Source organism: Prionailurus bengalensis, chromosome C1, assembly GCF_016509475.1.
Source record: "Prionailurus bengalensis isolate Pbe53 chromosome C1, Fcat_Pben_1.1_paternal_pri, whole genome shotgun sequence".
In the NCBI taxonomy this organism is placed as follows: Eukaryota; Metazoa; Chordata; class Mammalia; order Carnivora; family Felidae; genus Prionailurus; species Prionailurus bengalensis.
This window is the reverse complement of record NC_057345.1, coordinates 68,629,784-68,645,557: the sequence shown is the minus strand read 5'-3', so window position 1 is coordinate 68,645,557 and position 15,774 is coordinate 68,629,784. Positions and strand designations below refer to the sequence as shown.

Sequence of the window (15,774 nt, the reverse complement as noted above, 5' to 3'; positions counted from 1 at the left end):
CCCGGGCACAGGGCCTCAGGATTTAATGCTCTGCTGCCACAGTCTTGAAATTCCTATTTTTCAATAATTGTGGAGTATGCTTTATTATGAGCCGTATAATCAGATGGATATCATGTGACACCAGCCAGTGAAAGTCTTGTATTGAAACAACTTCTTTCTTCTCCCTTTCTTTAATCCAGATTTGATGCTGTTAACCAATTCCGTTATTTAAATTGACTAGTAAGATTGGAATCAATTTGATTTATCAGACTATGTTTCCCACTAATTAGGCCTTCTTTTTAGCCTCTTTCTGTGAATTTCATTCCTCCCCCCAGTTTTTCCTGATACATAATTGACACAGAACACTGTGTGAGTTTACGATGTACAATGTGATCATCTGATTTGTCTACATTGTGGAATGATTATCACAATAAGGTTCGTTAACACATCCATCACCTCACATAATTGTACTTTTGTGTGTGGTAAGAACATTTAAAACCCATTCTCTTCGCAACTTTCAAGTACAGAATAGAGTACTCTTAACTATAATCATCATGCTGAATATTAGATCCCTAGGACTCATTCATCTTATAAATGGAAATTTGTACCCTTGTCCAACGTCTCCCCATTTTTTCCACCCTTCCAGCCCATTCAGTCCATTTTATTCTCTATTTCTTTTTTTTTTTTTTTAATTTTTTTTTCAACGTTTATTTGTTTTTGGGACAGAGAGAGACAGAGCATGAACGGGGGAGGGGCAGAGAGAGAGGGAGACACAGAATCTGAAGCAGGCTCCAGGCTCTGAGCCATCAGCCCAGAGCCCGACGCGGGGCTCGAACTCACGGATCGCGAGATCGTGACCTGGCTGAAGTCAGACGCTTAACCGACTGCGCCACCTAGGCGCCCCTTAGTCTCTATTTCTATCAGCTTGGCTTTTTTTTTTTTTTTTTTTTTTTTTTTTTAGATTCCACATATAAGTGAGATCATACAGTATTTGTCTTTCTCTGCCTAACAAAGTTCACTTAGTATCATGCTTTCAAGGTCCATCCCTGTTGTTGCAAATGGCAGGATTGTATTCTTTTTTTATGGGTGAATAATATTCCATTATATATTCCAGAAGTGGAGTTGCTAGATCATGTGGCAGCTCTCTTTTGAATTTTCTGAGGAACCTCCATACTGTTTTACATGATATATGTACCAATTCAGATTCCTATGAACAGTGCACAATGGTTCGCTTTTCTTATATCCTCATGAACACTTGGTGTCTCCTGGCTTTGTTTTGTTTTGTTTTTTTGAGAATTGCCTAGAATTCTAACAGGTGTGAGGTGATATTTCATGATGGTTTTGATTTTCATTTCCTTGATCATTAACAATGTTGAACATCTTTTCTTGTCCTCTTGGCATTTGTGTGTCTCTTTTGGAAAAATGTCTAGTCGGGTTTCCTGTCCATCTTTTACTTAGATGATGATGATAATGACCATGATTGCTATTGAGTCACACGAGTTCCATATATATTGTGGATATGAACCCCTTACTGACATATTGTTTATAAATTTTTTTCTTTCATTCCCTAGGTTGTCTCTTCATTCTGTGAATTACTTCTTTTGCTGTGCAGAAACTTTTTAGTTTGATGTATGACATTCTTAATATTTTTATCTTTGGATTTGTGTTGTATGAAGTCTAACAGAATGATGGAGCATGGACAAAAACCAAGGAGATACACGCAATACATGTGTCTCTTGTTCCTTATCTCCCATGAACAGAGAGCATCTGTGGTACCCAATGAGCACTGAATTCCAGTGGACCCATCACGTGTGTGTGGAAGCTCACTGAGTTTCAAAGTGAGCACAAGGGAAATGGGTTATGTCTGTTACTGAGGTGGTGGTGATATGATGACATAGAAGGCAAAATGTAGGGCGACACCTAGGTCTTTCCTGTTCAGCCTTCCTACTCTTCTGTGAGGTGGAGAGTGATGGTAGAATGTGCATAAACGAAGAAGTGAAATAAAGCCAACCGAGTTAGCTCTGTGTCATCTTTCCACTATTCTGGTAAGAATAAAATGCATATACATATCTAAGATACAAAATAGGAGTTGTGTGATTTCAGTGATTCCGTGTGACTTAAATGCTCTTATAAAAATGGGCATTGCATGATATAAAATTGGCAAAATTCACGCTGAGAGCTTAAAATTTACTTAGTACGGCATGAAGTAGCAAATAAACACCAACATAAGTCACGAGAATGAGACTATGTACAAGAGGAAAAGAAATCTGTGTATTTTAGGACCTTTAATACCATCCCCCGCCCTCACTTTTTGAACAATATGACCCATATTTTAATTCTGCACTGAACTCCACAAACTACGTAGCTGGCTGTGCAACTAGGAAATATTTCTACCAAGGAAGTAGAAAGTGGGATGGGTCCCCAAGTACCATAAGGTAAACTTTCCAGCTTTCTAAATGATTTTACCTTTGAAGGAGTCATTCAGTATTGATCACAACGATAGTAAACGGAACCCCTTCTTGTGATATCGAGAATCAACTCAGGCAGCAAACCTGTCAGTCCCCTGTCATTGCTCCACTCATCACAACTCAGCAACTTGGTAGCTACCTTTCTGGTTATGACAAATAGTGTATGACCAGTTCCTACTGGTCATGCTGCCTTCTCATCAAGGAGCAAGATAAATGGCCATCATACAATTTGAAATGGAGGACTTGAAAGTAGCACATTTCCATAATACGTGGCCACGGAGGAGAATGCCACTAATTAGAACCCAAGGAGCACACAATTTATAAATTAATTAGGAAATGAACAATCCCCTAGAAGCCCCAAATAGTTCATTTGCTACTAGAAGATGAGCCATTTGCCCATCCACACGAGTAGAGTCAATCCCTTATTAGAATTGCTTAATGCTAGTGTGTCTATGCAGAACTTTGCTATCAACGTCAGCCTTCTTCAGTCGAAGAGAGAGTGCTGAGGGGCTCCCTCTCAAAGGGAGTGTTAGCTCTCACATTCCCCTGGTGCTGCCATTGGTCTGCCAGCAGCTGATCAAATCAGCACATGTCATCGGTGCCTCCTGTCATCTTAACCCAGACCATTTTCTCTAAAACAGCAACGCTCTCCCCTTGCTATTTGAAATGTTTTCTTCAGTTGTGCTTAACTCTTTCTGACACATTATGTACAGCGCTGTCTTCTCATTGTCTGTCTTCTCTTAATCATACAGTTGGCCAAAGAAAGTCTTTTTTTTTTTTTTTTTTTCACTGCCATGTCCCCAGGGCCTAGAACACTGCCTGGCTGGAGTGGGCCCTCTGTGAACACTTGTTAGATTGATGAATGGGGGTGGGGAGAGAGAAGGAGTGGTTGAAGGTCACAAACAAGTTTGGGAAAGACTGGATTAAACGAAACTCAACTATCTTCTTTATCACTGGACTTAACAGGCCTTTGATAATAGCTCAGTGTTGCTTGTCAATCTCCAACACAGATCTAAAGTAGCAGTCAATTGGACCTTGGGACTCTACCCCCCTCCTCCCCACCCCCCACCCCCCTGCTTAGAATAAGTATTCTTTGGAACACATTTTGGGAAATGTCATCTTAAGTGGTAATTTATTGACCTCACAGAATTTTAAATGAACCTTTTACCAGAGTAAATCCACCTCTTTCCTTCAAGTTCTTAATATTTTATGAAACAGCCTTTCTTGGGCTAATTAGAAAGGTGCTGCCATTTGGGTCCTGCTCTTTCCAGACTCATCATATTCTTGGATTTCACACTAAAAGAAGTTTGCTCTTAACCTGTATTTGATGCAAGTGCCACAGTGTTGGTTACTTTGCCCTACTGGTTTCTGCATTCCCTCTAATTCTGTGTGCTCATCAGTCTGTGTCTCTCAGAATAAGAGCAGAAATTCCTCCAGGCAGAAGGAAAGGACCCAATTCACTGGTCATGATCTTTAGCACAACATTCAGGCCCCTCTTGTGTATAATGTGGTGCTTTCTAAATGATACTAACGAAAATGGTGTAATGATATTGATCCCACATCAAAAACTGAGGTAGATGTAAGAAAGTAAAAACAAAACAGAATAGAAAGTCAGGTGTTTCTCAATTCCTGGTTTCAGGATCCTGCTGTTGTAATTGATGTTAATGTTGAAACAGAGACACGCTCTGTACCTAGATGAGTGAACCAGAATACACACATGATCAGGCATAAAGCACACTTTCAAAACTGGGTGTAGACTATTACTAAACAGGATGTCAAGTTACAGCAGCCGAAATAAGTTGTACTGCACCCCGAATACACACAGAAGCTGGCCCAGACAGCTAGTAAAATCTCAGAGCAGGGGCACCTGGGTGGCTCAGTCAGTTAAGCATCTGACTTTGGCTCAGGTCATGATCTCATAGTTTGTGAGTTTAAGCCCCACATTGGGCTCTGTGCTGACAGCTCAGAGCCTGGAGCCTGCTTCAGATTCTGTGTCTCCCTCTCTCTCTGTCCCTCTGCCACTCACGCTCTGTTTCTCTCTCTCAAAAATAAACATTAAAAAAAAGGGAAAAAATTACAGAGCAGAAATATTCCAGAACAGTCTACCAATACATTATCAGGAGGTACTTCTGGACAAATCATCAGATGTCCTTGGTAAAGCTCATAAAAGTTTACTCATAATTTAAGCACCAAAATGCTGTGTTTGTATAAAGAAGCTAACAGAGTAAATTTTATAAATGTAAACACTTTCCTACCGGCATTTTTTTTAATACGGGCATCGAATCTATCGTTACACAATGAACTTTGCAACAGCAGTGAACTTTGCCCCAGAAACTAAGGGTACTGATGAGCACCTCGGGTCTCTATACCAAAGGGTATCTATATAATACATAGGAATTTTTGACCTAGCTTGAACATGTGACATCAGTTTAAAACCCACGACTTTGAGGTTTTACTGTAACTGAAGTTAGTACATTTATATTTGTCCTTTCTGATAGAGTTAAATTATTAGTTCTGGATATCATCTAGCTTTGGGGGAGTGGATAAGGACTTTATTTTTTTAAGACACTTTTTTATTGTGGTAAAATATATATAACAGGGGCACCTAGGTGGCTCAGTCGGTTAAGCATCCAACTTCGGCTCAGGTCATGATCTCACAGTTCGTGAGTTCGAGCCCCGCATTGGGCTCTGTGCTGACAGCTCGGAGCCTGGAGCCTGCCTCGCATTCTGTCTCTGTCTCTCTGCCCCTCCCCTACTCGCTCGCTGTCTCTCTGTCTCTCTCTCAAATATAAAAAGTAAAACATAAAAAAATTAAACATATATATATATACACACACATAACATAAGATTTACCATTTTAGCCATTTTTAAGTGTGCAATTCAGTGACATTAAATACATTCACTGTTTTGCAACTATTGCCACTAACCATCTCAAGAACTTTTTTCATCATCCCAAACTGAAATTCTGCACTCATTAAACTATAATTCCTCATTCACCACTCTTCCCAGCCCCTGGTAACCACTATTCTACTCTCTGTCTTTATGAACTGATTATTCCAGTCACCTTACATAAATGGACGCATACAATGTTTGTCCTTTTGTGTCTTGTTTATTTCACTGAGCATAATGTCTTCAAGGTTATCTGTGTTGCAGCTTGTGTCAGAATTTTATTCTTTTTGAAGGCTGAATAATACTCCACTTTATGTGTATACCACATTTTGTACATTTCTCTGTAGATGAACATTTGAGTTATTTGCATCTTTTTGTTATTGTGAATAATACTACTATGAACAATGGTTTACAAATATCTATTCAAGTTCCTGCTTTCAATTCTCTTGGGTATGTACTGAGAAGTGGGATTGCTAGATCATATGGTAATATAGATTTAATTTTTGAGGACTGCTATACTGTTTCCACTGTGGTACGTCGTTTTACGTTCCCATCAGCAATGTACAGGGCTTCAATTTCTCCACATCGCTGCCACCACTTGCTTTCTGTTGTTTGATAATAGGGAAAATTTGCTTTACCTATATGTTTCAGTAATATTTTTTCTTCATTTTTTTGAAGCTCTAGTGATATTATTTCTAAGTTACTGAATTGAGATTTTTTTTTCAGTCCACAAATATATTATTCCTTCTTACTCACCAGATCTATTAGTTTTTCCTTTTTAAAAATTTTTTTTAATGTTTATTTATTTTTGATAGAGAAAAGGAGAGAGAGAGAGAGAGAGAATAAGAAGGGGAGGGACAGAGAGAGAGGGAGACACAGAATCTGAAGCAGGCTCCAGCTCCGAGCTGTCAGCATAGAGCCTGACGCAGGGCTTGGACTCATAAACCCCAAGATCATGACCTGAGCTGAAGTCGGATACTTAACTGACTGAGCCACCCAGGTGTCACTAGTTTTTTCAAGACAGCGTTGTAATACTCTATGTACTTGTAATGGAGATTATGTACATACGTGTGTGAATATATATGATATATATATATCATATATATAATAAACATATAATTTATTACTATCATGTTATTTGTTTTTGGTATATCATCAATACTTACTGCCATAGAATGATGAAAGTGAATACAAAACTCCTAGCAGAATTATAAAAACAATACTATGAATACTTTCCTTTGACAGTTGATTTTGTATGTATTTGTAGAAGTGGTGGGTTTTTGTTTTGGGACTTGCTACTGATGTCATTAATATATCTCTTTTTAACTTTTTGCGTTCAGGTCAACATTATGCTGCCTCACACAAGCTTCATAAATACAGATGCTTTCTGCCTGAGAGGTTCTCACAAGGGCATAGATTCTAGGCTCCAATGATGAAACATTACTTTTGTTAGAACCAATACCAGCAAGATGCTCCTATTAAATAAGACAAACAGGTAGCTTGACATTTTGTGATAATTTTAACAATCGGGTTCAAGTCCATTCCCTCTTCTAAATTAAGTGCAAAGAGATTCATCACCTGGGCCAATAATTTCATGGCAGGTTGTGCAGACCTCACCATATAGGCTCCTGTGATCACGTGTGTGAATCATAGCATTTATGCCGCCTAAGGCACTGGCGTATGAAAGCGCAGCCTAGACCCAGCTGATTAAGCTGTAGCATAAAACAACACTTCAGTAGTCAGGAGCATGACAGCCCACAATGGTTTATTGGACCAAAGAGTATAACATTGTAATTTACTTCTCTAATACATGTCATGTTCTCTCTTATTGTTTCCCCTTATGGAGTGAAATATGTAGGTAAGAGATTGCTGTACAAGCTTCATGTGTTATGCCCCTCCAAAATTAGAGGGTAACAAACTGTCTTTATTATCCTGTGCCTTTGGTAAGCTGCCACAAATCACAGAAACCACTGCAGGTGAGCATCGAGTGGTTTAAAAAGTCAAGGCAAACTAAAAGACTTCATGTCTCTGCCTGAAGCTATTTTTGAACACTCCAGTACAAGCTAGACACAATTATTATACTTCCTGGCCCTTCTTTTTTATTGTACGTTCCGAACCATTTTTTTTTCTTTCTTATTGACAGGAAACCAGGATTTATGAAATCTGGCTCAATGCAAATATTTAAAGACTTAATTTTTTTTTCCTCTCCCCAAACATAACAATGTAAGTTGAATGGTGTTTTGGTGAGTTTATTTTTCTTTTTAAACTGGAATTCATGGCTGTTCTCCAGCTGAAAACGGCACTAGTCACAGATAATTTAAAGAGAATAGCTTGCTTGTTTGTCAAGCAAACATGTGTAATCTGATGAAATTATTAATGTCATAGTGTTAACTCTCTTCTCATAAATACAGTTAACAGTGCTGACACTGCAATTATGCTCCAATGTTCCGGCTCTTTGCTTATTCGCTCAATCTGTCAGTCCAGTATGGGGAAGACAAATTGTGGTGGGCACTTGACAATGCACAAAAGAGATATAAACCTCTTCTGATTAAACCTTGATGAAAGATTAAATGGTTCTGAATGCTTGCCAGATTCTTGTGATATGACATTTTTAACCAGTGGTAATAAAGTTCTATTCAACAGAGGTTTTTGAAAAAAGATTATAAAGATGACATATATACATACGTCCATATATATATCATACGTACATATGCATATGTTAGAGTAAGAAACAGCACAGTCATCTCCTACTCTGGATTCAGACTTTACAAACAAGATGATATCAATTCTGATACTGGGCAGATTTTTATAGCCTTCTTTTTTTTTTTTTTTCCTAACAGAAAAGAAACAACACATACTTGAACATTACCAGTGTTATTGTCCTCTAACCATCAAATTGAGTGGTCCCTACTTTTATTCTGTAAAATTCTCATTAGAATTTTTACCATTCCTATTCTGTTAGCAGTCAAGAATGAATAAGATTTAGTGTATGCACTAAAACTTAGTTCACATCTTTACATTTTTGGCTTTGGATCAAATGAAAATGGGCCAGTTCATAATAATGACTAACAATTATATAGCACTTACTATGTCCCACTAGGGGTCTAGGACTTTATAGACTTCAAATCATTTAATCTTTGTATGATGTAGCTACTGGTATTTTCCTCTTTTTTAGATGAGGAGACTGAGGCACAGAAAGGTTAAACAACTTGCCTGAAGTCACACAACTAATCACAAGTAGAGCTGGAAATTGAATACAGATATATTACAACATAAACTTGTGATAAACCTGTAGATTGATTCATTAAATTCATAAAATAATTGTAGCGCATATTTTAAAAACCTATAGCATCATGGACTGATCATTGTTAGTATTCATATTAAAAAGTACGCTCAATCAAAGGTCTCTTTAAATAAAAAACAAAAGAAAAGCTCTTGCATTTCAACACTCTAGTGCCTGGAATAAATGCATGCATTAAACGTGAAAGAAATGGGGAACCCAGACAAGTTGAACCTGGCTACCTAGACCTTTTGGTTGACTTACTTGGAGCAGATAAATTGAAATAATAAAGAAAACTGGCAGCTTTCTACACTGTGTTATTGCCGAAAACCTTGTTGCAAATTCAGAAGGAACCTATGCGTATCATTCCTGGCCCTTTTGTTTCTGTGTTTGTGACAGAAATAGCGTGGTTGTGCTTTCTCTTTTCCACTATGCACAACATACTGCAAAACTCGTTTGAGAAAGGATCACTTTAGGAGGATGGAGAGGGTTTTAAAGACAGTTAATAGAGGAAAAAAAAAACTTTGTGTCAGGTAGAAAGGCAAAGGGGGGAGAATCGTTTTCTTTTTTAATTGTGCTAAACAGTTGTTTCCCTCTCTGAAAGTTCATTATATTTATTTGTCATCAGGGTAATTGAGCTACACTTGTTGCTAAGTCTGTTGCTTGCCTTCTGATGAACGGATTCATTAAGTTCATTTCTAATCTCTGTCTTCTAAATTCAATAAGCACTATAAAATTTCTTTCCTTGTATGGGAATTCTAAGGTCTTTTTTTTCCTCAACAGCTTGAATTCCTGTATTCTGATTAAGATAGATGAAGTATTTGCATTCTATCCATATTCATAATCCTCTTTCAGAGTCAACCTAAAATACCACATTTGTTGCCCAGGCAGACACAGGCAATGTGTTCTGATTGCTCTGTAGCTTTTTGTTTAGATGGATAAGGACCTATCCCTTTTCAAATTCAACAGAAGAGGTGGTCACTAGGTGAATTCAGGCTGTTAAGAAACCAGAACAATCACTGTTTCTTTTGAGTGTGACAGAAACTGTAATTAATGATTTCCCCCCTTTTTTGCTAAAGAAAAAAAAAGAGAGATGTGCAGTTGACAGACATTTTATTAATAGTTTCTGCCAACTTGCCATGCATAAAAGGTTTTATTGGTTGCAATGCCAGTGTAAGAAAAGTTCTTTTTGATGAAACGTTCAAGATGGTTGTTTTATGGATGAAAAATGAAGGCAATCTGTCTACTGCCAGTGAAATTTGGGTTTCAATAATAAAATTAAAACTATTGTGACATTTCCTATTGTGTTATTTAACCATCTGCCTCCTACTGGTCCAATCAATGATAACATTACCTGGGTCCTCTCTTTTTAACAAGAAGACCTGCCAATATTGTGTCTCATGGTTAATTTACGAGGAGATTTATTATTGATTAAGGTGTTTATATATTTGGTGACTGCTGTTCTTCCTATAAAGGGGAAATACTTTAGTCTCATGGTTGAGGGTTAAATATTCAACCTCGACAAAATGGATGTTTGTGTCCCTTCAGGAACTAGAAGTGTAGGAACCATACAAGAGGGCAACAAGAGATGTATGCCGATGACAAACTCTCATCAGGTGTGTAGTATATGACTCTAAGTCATTATTTTCTCGTTCAGCATTTAATTTAAAACACATCTTCCAAAATGTTTTCTCAGTATTGACACATTAAATTCGTAGTTACCTGTATTAGAATTTTTCCCCTTTTGAAATTGTTTCGTGCAAGTTTTTATTTAGAGTAGTCGGGTTGTTTCAGTGATTTCTGCTCATCAATCAAGAGGGGGAAAAACACATTTTACCACATGGATTCACGATAAAGCAATGAAGGTGCCTCGCTGTGACTTATTTAATCTTCCATTACAGTGGAGTGAGAAGAAAAGGGATATTCAATATTTTAATAAGTCTTTGGACTTTGTTGCAGCCCAAGTAGAATTTGATCAAGAAATGTGAAGGATAAGATACTAAAGCATTCTAATCATTGACCACTTGCAAATATACCTGTTTTATTTTGCTTATAACAACCATCATTATTAATTTAAACAACACTCAGTATTTGCCCATATCTTTTACAAACTTTAATTTTTAAAAGTCTTAAATAGCTCACATTTTAGAAGAAGGCAGGCAGCTGGAAATGTGCTCTTTGCACATTGATCTTCAAGCAGTCATTCCTTTTCTCTGGGAATTTTTATGTAAGCTGCCTTATTGGGAATATGCTAATGACATCCGCCATGATTACTGATTTTCTTTGAATCGTTATTCCTCTGTGGGCAAAGCAATCAGAAAGGGAGAACAGGAGATTTCCTTCTTGCTTGTGTGCCTTCTTCAACCATCTGCTCTATCCTGATTCATTTGAATACGATCTGCAGTTTTTAGATCCTTTGCTCCAACATTTCTGAGGCATTTGAAAGCTTAAAAGGAGTTAATAGTTATCTTTCTATGTCACAAATGTGGTTCTCTGTTGTGTTCTAAGTGCCAGCATGCCTACCCAGGGTTTACATGGGCAGACTAATTTTGTTAAGTAAAAAATAGTAGTGTAGATTAGCAGTTTCGTTATATGGAATGTGTAGTTCTGAACACTTTTGCTATTGATGGCCTTGAGCACAAGCATTGAAAAAAAAAAGGTAACTAATGTATTAAAACAAAGTATTCCAGGAACAGAATTGTTAATTCTAACTCTCAAGATGAAGAAAAACTAAAACTGGAGAACTAGAGAGAGAGAGAGAGAGAGAAGAAGGAGAGGAAATTTGTAAAAGAGAAGTTGTGATGTACACTTTTTAGAGTGACGTTTGTAAATATTCAGATAAGAATTCTGGATTAAGGATGAAAACTTCTGGGTGCCAGCCCATACCCCACCACCAAAGTGTGATTTACTCTCTCTTAGGAAAGTTACTTAATTTCTCTGAGCTTCTGTTTCCTCTGCGGTGACAAGAAATGAATGTCATGTTCCTCTGCGGTGACATGAAATAAATGTCATAGGTGATATTTAAGGTTTTCTCCACCAGGAAAATTGTGTGACCATATTATTTATTCCCATGAAACACATTGCAGATGATGGGGAAGTTACTTTATGGATTTGGTTTGCACATGGGCATTTGATCTTGCCCAGGAAAAAGCCATTTCAAAAGTAAATCATCCACCTTTAGAAGAGGGGCTCAGAGCCTCCAGATTACACTTTTAAAAACGATGAGTATACACAAAATTTTAAAAATGGGACACCATATCTTGCTTCAGTTTACACGGAACGGATAAATTGCTAAGGATGTTGCTGATTGATAGAAGCAAGTCTTCCACATCAGTGAGTGAAAATCAGCAAGATTCTGACACCCTAGCAAAACAGAGCTAACTTAATATGCAGAACTGCCATTTAGGCAAGAGAGTTTGCAAAACTTGATGCTATTAGGTCAGGGAACATTGTCAAAACACGAAGGAGACGTGAGTTGGGGAATGTTGACACTCCCTTTCGCTATTCAGCTCATTTAAAAGTGAAGAGAGCTATTAATGTAAAATTGCTTCAGAAAGTGCCTCCATCTTGTCCTTCGCACCCAGTAATTCCTATTTTCTTCACATCAAGAACCGGATTGAGAACAACCCACCCAGATGCCACCATCTTTTACACAATTGTGAGATTTTTGAACAAGTACATAGCATCTACCGACCCTAACTTCTGATGAGGCTGCTGGCTTGTGCTGTGAAAGACCACTGACCACTCCCTCCACCTTATAAATGTAATTCTTCTGATGTTCTGTGTCTTCTCTGGCAACCATTAGGGATTTGTGTTCTGATTTCCGTGGGATACTTCTGGCTTATTACAAACTGAGTGGCAAAGCCAAGACTTAAATGGAAATTACTTCACTGCTGTGTTTCAGCTGACCAGAGACAAACTCACGCCCAAAATAACTTCCACTCCCTTCCTTCCACATATCCCAACAAAGGGAAGAAACACACAGCCACTGTCTTCTTTTTTGATGTATTATACAAATAGAACACTTTTGAGAAACAGGCCTAAAAATAGCAGAGAACAAGCGTATCTTAATATTTCATGAGATAAAATTTCAAAAGGCCTGAAATTACAGATAGGCAGGTAGCCAGTGATATACGGAGAGAAGTATTTATTGCAACCATCGGCCTACGTTTGATAGACAGCAAATACTCTTTCACTAGAAGTTTAGCCAGTGGTTTAGTAATACACTGTCCTGTGTTGTGACATCCAGGGAAACCTGATACTTCATCTGCTTGGCTATCGCATTTATTTTTTTTTTAGGATTTTGTTTGTTTGCTTGCTCCTGAAATATAGTTCGCAGATCTCCTTGAGGTTCAATGGCTTTGCCTCTTGTAATGGTTAGAGGAGCATATAACAATTAGATGTGGGTGTTTCTCACTAGTATTAGTGTCATATATATATATGTGTGTGTATACACACACACACAGACACACACACACACACACACACACACATATATATATAGTTTAAAAAGAATTTTTATTTTTTTGCAGGCTGTATCACTTACATATATTTTCTGTTTCTTTCTAGATTAAAAAATATGCATTACATGCTCGATGTCCGAAGAGATCATAATCCAAGTAAGTCATTTCGTACTACTCGCACGCATACTCTTCGGTCCCCCCAGCCCCACAAATGACCTTCCTGTTCTGTTTCTGGATGGGGAAGAAATCCAGAAAGGAAGTGTGCTCACCGGCTCCCGCCTCAGCACATTTCGGATCTACGTGCACTCAGACATCAGAGCAGTATCTGGATGGCAGCATTAAATGCCTTGCTGTTTAAAACGTCTTTGTGAACTCAGATTATTGAACATTATATCCAATTTTGAGGACGATTTTGTTCACATGAGATCAGTTTTTCCAAGTTTAGAAATGCAGCATTCTTAGTTTAAATATTGCACGGTGATGATTTTCAATGATTAGAAACACATTCATACTATAGCACGTCTGGGCCCAAGAATCCCTCATTTATAGCCCATTTTTCTCTAGCAACAATCTAAGTATTTCTAGGTTGTATTACATTTCTCATTCTCATGCGCTCTCGGTCAATAGACTGTCATTATCAGAATAAAGTTCTTTACATTTAACTGAATTTTGAACTTATGAAACATATACAAATCTACTTGAAAATTGATATGAAAAAAGTGAATGGAATTTAAAGTGTTCTTCACTTCTTTGGTCATTTAACAGAGACATTTATGTAAAAATGCCTTTTATGTGTGTTCCACATTTACCTTTTTCTTTTCTTTTCTCTTTCTTTCTTTCTTTTTTTAATTAGTGCAAACCACCTGTGCAAAGTCATGGGAGTTTTCAACCTATTAGATAAATATAATCAAAATATTAGATTAGAAAAAAAAATGAAAGGAATATCACTGGAGATTGGCAGTTTTTTTCCCCCTGGAAACAAAAAAAAACACACATACTCTTTACTGAACTATTGCACTGCATTGAATAAAGATATTACCACGTGTAGCTAAAACAACAACAACAACAACAACAACAACAACAAAACCCCAGCAGTTTCTAAGTATTTGTGAGGAAACATACTTTAGACTGACATTTGTGTACATTTTTCTGTATCTCCTCCTCAGCCTGTCCATTCTTCCAGTAAATGTGTATTTGGATAACCTCTGCCTCAAACTCTGGAACATAACTGAATGCTCGTGGGAGTTGACAATGTTATTGAGTATACAACTTTAGTTCCTTTGTACTTCAGCAACATTCCCCATTTTAGTTTTTTATGTTTTTTTTTTAAATCTATTTTGAGAGAGAGAGACAGACAGAGTATGGAGGAGGGAGAGAGAGAATCCTAAGCACTGTCAGCATAGAGCCTGCTGGGGGGCTTGATCTCAGGAACTGTGAGATCACGACCTGAGCGAAAATCAAGAGTCAGAAGCCTAACTGACAGAGCCACCCAGGCGCCCGTCCCCATTTTCAAATATATCTTTAAATGGACTTTTACTGCTAGAACTTCAGTGTGATTAGACCCTTTTCTTTTCTTGACTTTAAACTGATACAACCATTAGCCTGCCTGTTCCTTCTATCTGGTAGTCTTATCACTTCCTGCCTCCTTTGTAAAGTCTTAAGACATTTTCAAACAGGTGTACATTTTGGTGCAGTTACTGTTCCCCTGTTGAATCAATAATCACAAACTAGAATTAGAAATTAAATGAGAATTAGAAATGGAATTAGAAATTTCTCATTCATAAATCTGCCAAATGTGAGGTAGATTTTCCAACTCATATATGCAGAGCATGAGAAATACACTTTCATGTGTTCTCCAAATGAACAAAAGGCATGAAGGAAGGTTTCTTTAACTCTGGAAGCGAGAGATGAGTTCAGAGTTACACATGCCACTCGGGGAGAAAAAAAAAAGACATAAGGATATAGAACATGACATCCATTTTAAAGAATTTGCATCTATCAGCACTGTATTGAAATTTTGTCAATTTATAGTAGATATTCTGCGTTGACCTATACATAAAGGGATTTAGCTTTTAAATTTCAGAACATGTATGTTTTTTTCATCCAAATAGTTAATGCTTAACACAAAGATATTCATGTTTTATGATTCTCTTTTGGAATAATACCTTCAGAAGCAATTTATGGACCATACAAAAAAAATGAGTTCTTTTCAACCAATGAGCAATGTGCTAGGAGTTGAAATAGAATGATGGCAATAGCTTGATTCCTGACCTTGAGAAGCTTGTGGTCTAGTGGGAAGATCAGCCTTATAAACAGATGATGTCACTAAAGTGCAGTGAAGGCCAAGGGAGTGCACACATGGGTTTTGATCACATGTGGACTGTTTGGTTTGTTTACTCATCTGAGTCACTGAACAAGGCTACAAATAACTCAAGCCTGTTTTCAAAACCAAACTCTTCTCAGAAATTACAATTTCCTGTTGAGGATGTTCAAAGGAAAGATTTAGGCACGTTTTCATGAGAAAGCTAGCTCAGTGGCTTAAATATAGAAGGTATTAGAAAACTACTGATGCTGTACTGCACACAAAGCATGAGGAGGGGTGTTGTAAGGAGGGCAGAGGCGCTGGCTCAGTAGATGTCTAATCTCACGTGGAGGTTAACTCTGAGTCTTTACTTTTACGTGCTGATGGTCTTTG

The 15,774-nt window shown here is 37.5% G+C and overlaps 1 protein-coding gene across 35 annotated transcripts in view; it reads right to left on the bottom strand.

Moving 5' to 3' along the window:
* The window catches only part of ADGRL2 (adhesion G protein-coupled receptor L2), a 624,038-nt gene that overhangs the window by 442,853 nt on the left and 165,411 nt on the right, over positions 1 to 15,774 (bottom strand). The window lies entirely within an intron of this gene.